We start from the raw sequence: 11,457 nt of genomic DNA on the forward strand, positions 1-11,457 counted from the left end.
GGCCCCTGTTTCTCCTCTTTCTGTCCCCTTACAGATGCTGATGTGTCTCACCTCTTGCTCTCCCACCACCCTACTACTTGTGCCCTGGACCCCATCCCCTCAAACCTCCTTCAGGCAATCACGCCTGACATCCTTCTGTTTGTCACCTTCCTTGTTAACTCCTCTCTGTCCTCTGACTGCTTTCTCTCATCATTCAAGAGGGCCTACATCACTCCACTCCTAAATAAGCCACTCTAGACCCCTCCTGCATTCAAAACTACCGTTTCTATCCAAATCCATTGAACAAGCTGCCTCCAACCAACTCTCTTCCTTCCTCACACAGAATAACCTGCTGGACCCCCACCAGTCCGGCTTCAGACCTGGCCACTCGACAGAGACCCCACTCCTCTCCGTCAATGAGTCCGTTCAGGCTGCACGAGCAACCTCCCTCTCCTCTGTCCTGATCCTTCTTGACCTCTCTGCAGTGTTTGACATGGTCAACCACTCCATCCTCTTAGCCTCCCTGGCATCTACAGGGATCTGTAGTGTCAGGAACCTGACAGCTGTGCCGAATGTGCCAGAGAACTAATTGGGGCTTGGCGTGCACAGGTATCCATGCGTGTGTGATGTGGCATCTACCGGGTTTGGGGGCGTGACGCAGCGGTTTCATGTTTGTCCTGATTAGGCTGTGCTTAAAAGAAGCAGGTAAGGGGCAGACGCGGCAGAGAGATGCGGGGTGAATGTCTTTAAGGGTTTTAGACAGTTTGGATGAGTGCGTTTTTTTTGTTAATGTTTCTTTGTTCTCCTCCTACTCCTCCTCCTCCTTGTAAAACCCCACGCTAACCCAACGACGGAATTTAGCAAGGGCTGAAGGTATCAGCATGCTTGTCCTTCTGGTGTTGCTGAAAGAATATTAGTAGGGTTAAATATTAGTGGCCCCTATGCGGAGAGTCTAGATCAGCCAATAAATAAGCCACGATACAAAGACTGTAGTGCCACTCTGCCTTCCGCTCTTTACTGGTCCGGGCTGACCAAGAATCTCCACAATAGGGCCAATGCATTCACCTTCGTTATATCTGACTCCATTTAGAATAATAATTTAGATTAGTTATCTACCTTTGGTAGATGTCTTATTCATAATTTTGACTTGCTCGCTATAGGAATCCTGTACTGAGATTTACTCTTCTGAACAGTCCTCTATCTGCAGTCATTACAGAGGTCGCAGGAATAGCTACTTTTGGGTATATCTGTTTACAGCCTAGGGACCCAAAAGACCAACTAGCTACGGCTGTTCTCGACATGAATGCACGACCACACGGAGGCAAGTGATTTACCATCAGAGGTCCACGGGTGCGATACGCCGTGACACATTAAGCGTGAATTTACATCCTCCCTAGACCAACTCGAGGGGGTAACCAAGCATTCCCTGTGTAACATTGAGTGTCAGTAAGCGAAACCACACAGATCAAGTTTCAACAATTTATTTTACCAGGCAGGTTACATACGTAATTACACACTAGTTCCAAATAAAATATAAAAGCATTAGAAAGGAAACCAAATGACAGAGTCTTAAAAGTCATACCTGGTAATAAAAGCTACATACGGGAGTCTGGCTACAGACACCCTGTACATTGAAGTGACGTGCACGGTGTGCACGGGAGTCTGATTGCATCCTCCCCGATTGGTTGGTTTGGTCTCCTTAAATCCAAAATCCAGGCCTTTGTTCTTGACCCTAAAAATGGGTCCGCAATGAACCAATGAACCATCTGGCGTTTTATAACCATTTGGAATTTGGAGCCAGGCCTCCCAGGAAACGTGATCTGATCAGGGGGGTTGAGGCACATGTCTTTCACTGGGGCAGAGCTCCACACAGTTTCTCCTTGGTTCCTGGTTGGTTATGATATCCAAGGTTTGCTGTTGCAGAAATGAAATCATTGCACCAGTCGCACTGAAACAATCAGAATAATACCAAACATGAATATTATGTAAACTGACTTTGTCATGAAACATTTGATGCTTTATGCATACTTTCAGGGAAACTGAGGAATGAGGGAGATGTGAGAGGGAGGGAGTAAGGAAGGGGGGTCGAAGAGAACAGGCCGTGCTTTCTGAAACCTTCCCGTACCGTAAAGGATGCCGCTCCCTGATAGGAGGGGGATTTATGGGGGTTCAGGAAGACAGCTGTTTTCGGAACAATGCATGAGTTTTTCCCCCACAGGCTCCTGCCCGTATGGGTGCAGAGACGATGGGGGCTAATGGTGTATGCTCCTGGGGTTAAATTACTTTACAGCCACATATTGCCACCGTACCAGAGGAAGCCAGCAAGCTGAGTGACAATGCCAGATTTGAATAATTTCCGCCTTACACTATGAACAATCTCAGAGAGCTCCTTCTGTCGTGCCATCGTGTTTAACACTGTGACACTGCTCAAAGTTTGTGTGACCTTAAATACTGGGACAGCTGACCATCAGAAGTAATATTGCAGAATAATGTGGCTTCAAACCAGTTCAAACAAATTGTTTAGCATCAACAATCATGGAATGAGCCTTCAAACATGCATTCATGCTATGCAAAAGTAAAAAAATTACGTTTTCAGTGTTTCTGTTTATTAGCCGTACATTTACCCCAATGTAAATGGTAAATGGTTGGCATTTATATAGCGCCTTTATCCAAAGCGCCGTACAATTGAAGCTTTCTCATTCACCCAGTCATTCATCAACGGCGATTGGCTGCCATGCAAGGCACCAACCAGCTCATCAGGAGCATTTGGGGGTTAGATGTGAATTGAACCGGCAACCCTCCAACTGCCAGACGACTGCTCTCACCACCTGAGCCAATGTCGCCGCCAATGTAATTGTGGGAATGATTTTGTTCTCATTGCCTACCATAGTATTGTTCAATTCATTTTCACCAAAACATTTTAATGCAGAACAAATTCATAAAGTCTTCCCACCGGCTTTTTAAACGCTGTATAATCCTTCTTCCTGTTGGTATATCTGCTGCGCCCTTACTGTAATGCATTCATACAAAGGACGCATTTCATTGCCTTAGAAGGCATTGACAAAGTTGAATCTAATCTAATGTCACCAGGGCTGTTGGAGGCATGCTGCTCAACCAGCTTCTTTGCATTGTATGGTAACAAGTATAAGAAACATGACAACTGCCACAACTGCCACAACTGCCCTTGAGCCACACCCTTAAGCTAACATTGCTCATTTCTGCCAGAGGACCTTGTGTTTATCAAGAAGCAGTATGATGGGATTGGCCCCTGCTTAGCCCAATCAACTGTAATTTACTTGCATTCTCCACCACTGTACTGCAGGACTACAGAGGCATGGCACAGACAAAGCAGACGTAGTGCACAAAATACTGTCTTTTTTCTAAACAAATGGGGACAAAATGGGGGAAAATTGTGGCAGACGACAAGAATCCTAGTCTTTCAGTGGTAGGCAAGGAGGGTAAGTGCAGGTTGTGAGCTGTCTTTTCAGTGGCCACCCATTCAGAATGCCCAAAGAAGCGGGCGACTTCTGTGTGAAAAAAATAACAGAAAAAGGGAACCAAACTCCCCGGCCAACCAAAACTCTGACCTGAACTACAACGGTCAGGAAATAAAAAAACTAGATTTCTGAATGGCAGTCTCAAACGTGCTAAACCTTAGTGGCGAACTCTGCCACTCGCTCCTCTAAAAAGAAGCGGACCTAAGCACCAAAAATAGGGAAGATCCACGGGAACCAACCAACCCAAGAGAAACAAGATAGGTCCCCATACCTCTTAACTAATTTCTAAACTGAATGCTTCTCAAGGCTAAAAGCAATGCAGTCCTCCAAAAACTCTCTATCATTCGACCTCTAGATCTCTATACGTGTCAAAATGAAACACCAAAACTCAGAGCAGTGCCAGGAAGAGACTTAAATCGCTCTTCACGCAGCTGACTGCAATCGGTATTCCACATGCGGGAGGTAATTTTTCCTGCTGAACCTGGCCGGCACACCCTCTCAAGGTCTAGAGAGGTAAATACTGGAATTTCCTGAGGTAGGCAGTTAAAATCATGACACCGGAGCTGCACATATGCGTGCAGGGCGGGGATTCCATAGCAACACAGAAGATTATCTATATCTTATGTTGGGGAAAGCTATATCCTTTTATTTCAATGCATTTGCTCTCATGTTTTCTGAATCTCATGTTTTCTGAAAACCACAGGCATAAGGTTGGCACCCCTAACATTTTTTGTAAATAAAATCAAACAAAGTGAAGACCTATTTTGGCAATACAATTTTACTTAATTTAGCTCATCTCAGTCTAATGGAACTATATTGTGTCATTCTATCACTTCCTGTTTCACTAGAGTATAAAAATGAGGTAACATGTATGCAAAATCCCTTTGTCATCCATCAGCACGGGGAAAGCCAAAGAACTGTCAATTCATAACAGAAAGGAGGTGCTTGACCATCAAGTCTGGTAATTGGTACAATTATTATTATTATTATTTTCATATTCTGTTTTGGAGGGGCGGGGGGGTTACTGAGGGGGGGGGGTAATGCTGATGCCTGTGACAGTCAGAAGCAGAGGGTATGGATCTAGTGACAAGCTATTTGAAGGCCAGCTCTCAGAACTCTTAGAAACCTGTAATATTACAGTTCAAGATAGGATGTGCCCAACAGACCAAAACTCAAGTTCAAAATGCAATTTCCATCACCATCTGGTGGCTGTTTTGAGGAATTGCAATCTCATTTCCTCAACTCTGCAGGTGTCTGAATAATTGCAATAGATATGTGTAACAGATAATTCAGACATTGATTGATCTATGAAAAAAACTGTTATGCCTGTATGAGGCCGCATAGTGAACCATCAATATTTTTGGCAACAAAACGGAATGCATACAAGGAGAAGCACCTCATACCTGTCAAATACAATGGATGTTTTTTGCAGAGGCACTCATGAATTTTGCAGGGGCACCTTATAATTGTGACTTGTGATGGCTAATTGCCATCTGTCTCTTCTTAATTGACAGTTATTTGGATTTTCCCATGCCATGAATTCCTCATTAAAAAACATTGAAACATGAGAATACATGTATTGAAATAGCTTGAACATAAAATACAGTATGGATTATTATCTGAGTTGTTTACTAAATTTTGAATGGATCTCTATGGCAATTGGGGGGTGGGACTAGATTCAGCTTTAAGTCATCAGGGTTCCAAGGTATGAAATGAGCTTCAAACCTGCCTGATATGCAGTAGATATGAAATCATTGTGTTTCTTAGGGTGATTTGATTGTTAATCCCTTTAATGAATTTAAATGTTCTTACATGTAGGCTATATCAATCGTATTTACCAAAAAGCATTCAGTAACCTAAACAGATCATTACTCACCCTGATTGCAATGCCTTTTTGATGATCGATCATGCAATTAGATGAATGACTGAATAACAAATATCATAAAATTGTGCAAAATTTAATATATACAGTAGGCCTAGCCTAGGTAGTGGCGGCTAGTGCTGAAAAAGGGGGAAGTAAAGCATTCTCTTTTGGGAGAAATATCAGTGGTCTGTTTGCCAAATGCTAGTGATTTTTAGTTTTGTTTATTATTTAGCTTCTATCCAAACCTTCCCGGTCCCAGTCAAGGATCTTACCCACTAGGCTATAGGCTATCCCAGCTCTTGAAGCTGACTCTTGAAATTCCAAATTCCTCCATCCTCAGTTGAGTTCATGTTCTGGGAGCTCATGGCTCTGTATCCAACTAGCCTTCTTCATTCCTCGGCAGGTGTTGTTCTGTGAGCTTGTGACTCTGTACCTGACTAGCTTTCTTCATTCCTCAGCAGGTGTTGAAGCAGAAGATGGATCCTACAATACCATCCTGGCAGGTGAGTGGAAATAAAACTCCTCATGGCTCATGGCGCCAAAGTCTGCACTGATCATGAGCCCCCAGGTCTACTGTTTATGCACCATGTTGGTGTTTGTTTGTCACTGTAAAAAAGAACATGAATGCTGCCCTCATCGACTCCAGAGGCCCTCATCTACCCCACTTATCCTGGATTACAGGATAAATGGGGATTACAGGGGCCACAAAACCGTGCCGTTCTCTGACCACAATCTTACCACTGATGATGGTACTCCAATCACCATGATCATACCCTCCCCCCATTTTCCCCCATAAAAATAATTTCCACTTCTATCCCTGCCTAGGAGCCCCAGCACAGTCTATATAAGATGTTACACACCATGATAACTTGTTAAACTAGCAGAATATGGAATATGTATAATTATCTTGCAATTATTTGAGAGAAACTAGAACATAAATTTGCCCTGGCGTAGCAGTTACAGCATAACGGAAGCTTATTTAAAATGTTTTACATCACCTCCTCATCATGGCCATTTCATGGGGAACAAATAACAATCCTTAAACACAGATAATACTACTCCAGCTCGTCCATGTATTAATCACATCATAAAGTATATGACTAATCACAATATACACCCAGTGAGCACTTTTAGGTATTTATTAGACTTATTTTTTAGACTTCTACTGCTGTGACCTATTCACTTAAAGTTATGATGAGTGTTCAGAGATGTTCTTCTGCATACCACTGTTGTGTGGAACAAGTCATTCTCCTCTGATGTCTCTCATTAACAAGGCGTCTCTCATTAACAAGATACTCAAACCAGCCTGTTTGCCACCAACAATTATTAATTCCACGGTCAAAGTCACTTAGATCACATTTCTGCCATTCCCCATTCTGATGGTTGATGTGAAAATTAACTGAAGCTCCTGACCCGTATCTACATGACTGTATGCACTGCGCTGCTGCCACACCATTGACTGATTAGATAGTCACGTGAATACCGTAAATCCTCAAATTTTGTCCGGGATTCTATTTGAAGCTGGGCCTCGGATAATAGCCGGGGGCGTGGTCGATTCGGACAAATAAAGGCCGGCCCCCAAATACAAGCCGGGGTAATATTGCCTACCAGTAGGGCTATCAGTCCATGAGCACTAGAAGACATTGTTTTGATTTAACTCAATGAAATAAAAGAGCTCTTCTTAATATTTTATGTTGTTGGTTGGTTTAATACTGTTGCCAATGAAAGGTCATTGTCCTACACCATGGGTCTCCAACACGTTGCTCTCAAGCTACCAGTTGCTTGCCGCCCCCTTCTGAGTAGCTTGCCAAAGGCTGAAGCAGTATACATTTAAACACAATTGTTGCCGCGCGGCATTCCAGCCTACAAATTTAATAAAAAGTAAATCAGGCAAAATTAATAATTAACTCCATTTAGGCTACTTGGCTACGCAATAAGGTTTCCATGTATTTACAGCACAGCGCACGTTCAATGAATGAATGAAAGCGGCTGCCTTGACTCGCAATAAACAGACGGGTGGAAATCCCGACACTCTTTCAACTACATAAAACTTAACAGTGAACCATCAAATACCCCCCAGATTTCAGTGCCCATCAGTCCTAACATTTAGCAATAGAATCAAACAGTCCAAAAGTAAATTAAATCCCAAACCAAAGCGAAAATCTTTTGATAGCCTACCGGTATGCTGCTCCAAACGAAACGCATGTCTCACAATAAAACGCACTTAGATCCTTAACTTGCTGTTATCTACGCTAATTTGTTATTGTTTATGAAGGCGTGTCTGGCAAGTTGTTACTTTATGAAGACGCCTCTGTTTTGGCTTTCAGCTTTAGCTACTCAAGTTGCGTTTCTGAACGGTTACAAGAAGTGTTGAACAGTGTTCGCCCACTAAGTGTAGCCTTTTACTTTATTTCTAAGAATAAAATTCTACAACAGAAGCCTAATAAGAAATAAAGGCCTGCCTCGAATACAAGCCTGCCCCAAATAAAGGCCTGTGCTTTGTGCAGCCTTAGTACATAAAAGACCACAATTTGAGGATTTACGGTAAAGAGGTATAATAAAGTAAAAATGTTCCTAATAAAGTGCTTGGTGAGTGTATATATTGAGCAGGTTATATAAATCAGCAGTCGACTGAAGTGGCTCTTCCTCCAGTTCTGTTCAATGTTGAGCCTGAATTGCGACCTCACCCTCCCTAGGGGTGATCGCCGTGGTGATCCTGGTGCTGATCTGCCTGGCTGTCGTGCTCCTCTGTTACATACACCAGCGCAAGGGAACCTACCGTACCAACGAAGCCAAAGGCACAGAGCGCCCAGAGACTCCTGACGCCGCACTGAAGAAAGATCCAGGACTGGAAGGTTCCATGGACGACGGCAACAAGGAGTACTTCATTTAAATGGTGTGTCCGCGCCAGGTCTAAGCTAGAGACTCAACCTGTGCCTCGATCCATAGCACAAAGAAAACAGAACATTCTAAAATTAATTTAACATTGCTATATATTAACTTCAGAAAATGTCAAATGTTCAAGCATGTAGCTCCTTCCACTCATATACGAGGCATTGGGATGGCTCTTTTGACACCTACAAAAATGCAACACACACACACACACACACACAATTGTGCAAACAGCGAGACATTATAAGCACTTTATAAGGTATTTATAACTTTACTTTTCTGCTGCTGCAGCCTATCCACTTAGAGGTTTGACACGTTGTGTGTTCAGAGAGGTTCTTCTGCATACAACTGTTGTAATGTTTTGTTATTTGCGTTACTGTCATCTTCCTGTCAGCTTTGGCCCTTCTCCATTGACCTCTCTAATTAAGAAGGCATTTTTGTCTGCAGAAGTGCTGCTCATTGGATATTTTTAGTTTTTCGCTCCATTCTCTGCAATGTCTAGAGACTCTTGCGTGTGAAAATCCCAGTAGATCAGAAGTTTCTCCGATATTCAAACCACCCTGTCTGGCACCCTCTGATCCTCCTGGGTGACTTCAACCTCAACTCAGAGTCCACCCAGTCTACCTTTCTCTCCCTCCTTTCTTCTTTTGACCTTACCCTCACTCTTTCCCCTCCCACCCACAAAGCAGGCAACCTTCTTGACCTCATCTTCACAAGGAGCTGCACAACAACCAACCTCTCTGTAACACCACTCCATCTCTTTTTCTCTTCCACTCTCCTCTAACACCCATCCATCTCTCCCACCATCCACTGTCACCTGTCGGCAGAACCTACGCCACCTGTCTTCCTCCACCCTCTCATCTACAATCCTCTCCTCCCTACCATCCGCGGAGTCTTTCTCTCGACTGTCTCCCGATGATGCTGCTACAACCCTCATGTCCTCCCTCTCATCTTCCTTTGACTCTCTGTGTCCCCTCACCACCAAACTAGCTCGGGCCTCCCCCCCCAGTCCTTGGCTTTCTGATGCTCTACGAGCTGTCCGAACCGAACTGCAGGCAGCGGAGAGAAAATGGAAAAGGTCCTGTCTCCCCAGTGATATGGCTTCCTTCCATGCCCTCTGATCATCTTTCCATTCCTCTGTCTCTCTAGCTAAATCTTCCTTCTTTCACTCAAAAATTAACGTGGCCGCCTCTAATCCCCGCAAACTGTTTTCAACCGTTTCCTCTCTTCTGGCCCCCCCCTCACCCCACCTCCCTCATCACTCACACCTGATGACTTTGTCTCCTTCTTTGAAAAGAAGGTTGATGCCATTCGCAATTCCCCAACTCCCAAGCCTCCTTTTCTCCCCTCTCTGACGCCGACACATTGAAACTCCTTACATCCCAACGCCCGACCACCTGTCCTCTTGACCCCATCCCCTCTCCCCTCCTACAATCTATATCCAATGACATTCTCCCTTTTCTCTCCTCTCTAATCAACACCTCCCTCTCTTCCGGCACCATGCCCTCTTCCCTGAAGAGGGCCAGAGTCACTCCCCTGCTCAAAAAACCTACTCTTGACCCCTCTGCCCTGAACAACTACCGGCCTGTCTCTCTTCTTCCCTTTCTCGCTAAAACTCTGGAACGGGCGGTCTGCTCCCAACTGTCCATTTATCTTCTCCAGAACAATCTCCATGCTGAACTGCAAAAATTTGGGCTTCTGTATAATTCTGGAAAATTTTTGGATAGACAGGAAGTACAGGATGAATCCTATTTTCCTTGAATCATGTCCGTCCATCATTTGTGCATTTCCTGATGCCTGGCAGTGGACCGTCTTGCCCACAGGTGTCCCAGCTCCTTCCAAAGACGTTTGCTGAACAACTGGTCCGGGTCTACTGCAAGAAGACTGATGACATAAACTTTCAGGCAGCCAAGATCTACTTTGAGGAGTGGCGTAAACGTCCCCGCTTGAGCAAAGGTTAAACATCGATCCTCTAGCACAGCCCTTTTCCCCACCAATATGGTGCCTTATCCACAGATTATCATTTGAAAACAACATAATAAACATAATTCCATCCATCCATCCATTATCTTAACCCGCATATCCTGAACAGGGTCGCAGGGGGGCTGGAACCTATCCAAGCATACATTGGGCGAAAGGCAGGAATACACCCTGGACAGCTAACTGCTAAACTGAACTGAGCTTTTTATTTACCTCCTCCCGTATGGCAAAGAATCTTGGGGTGACTCTTGATAACTGCCTCACCCTGGCTCCACAAGTATCCTCCACTGCCAGAACCTGCAGATTCTTCCTCTACAATATACGCCGTATCCGTCATCTCCTGACGGAGAAAGCCACCCAGCTCCTAGTCCAGGCGCTCGTCATTTCCCGCCTGGATTACTGCAACTCGCTCCTAGCCGGTCTCCCAGCTTGTGTCATCAAGCCCCTCCAGCTGGTTCAAAATGCTGCAGCCCGCCTGATGACCAGTCAGCCCAGGTCGGCTCATGTCACCCCGCTCCGCATTGGCCTCCACTGGCTTCCTATTGCCGCATGCATCTGATTCAAGGCCCTAGTGTTGGCATTTCAGGCTGCTAAGGGGACTGCCCCACCTTTCGTACAATCCTTAATCACTCCCTACTCCCCAGCTAGACCACTAGTCCCCAAGTCCCCAGCTGCCAGCTCTGGTTGCCTTATGGTTCCCTCTCTACGAGCACCTGGCGTTCGAGCTGCACGTTCACGCCTGTTTTCCATTCTGGTTCCTCAGTGGTGGAATGACTTGCCTACCACTGTCAGGACCGCAGAATCCCTCCCCCTATTTCGACGCAGACAAAAAAACACCTTTTCAAACTGTACCTTAGTCCTCCCTCCTTTCTGATATCCCTATCCCTCTTGTCTAAACCCCCCCCCCCCCAAAAAAAAATTAAATTAAAAAATTGCACTTCAATGATGACTATATGTTTAGAACAACTTCTAAACTTCATGTGTATTTTACGAGTTATGGATGTGATGCTTTAACTTGTGGAAGAACCTATGCACTTGTAAATTGCTTTGGAATAAAAGTGTCTGCCAAATGAGAAAAAGAATAAAAAAAATAAAAACAGGGCTGGGTTTGGATTACAGCCCAGTTTTGCAATGTGGTGTGGCTGTGAGTATCTGAACCTTGAAAAGAGTATGCCATGAAATCAATTCTCAATGTAAACATTGTTTCTCACCTTGCCATATGACCAAGTATGCTCAAAGCCAACT

Source organism: Conger conger, chromosome 17, assembly GCF_963514075.1.
Source record: "Conger conger chromosome 17, fConCon1.1, whole genome shotgun sequence".
Lineage (NCBI taxonomy): Eukaryota > Metazoa > Chordata > Actinopteri > Anguilliformes > Congridae > Conger > Conger conger.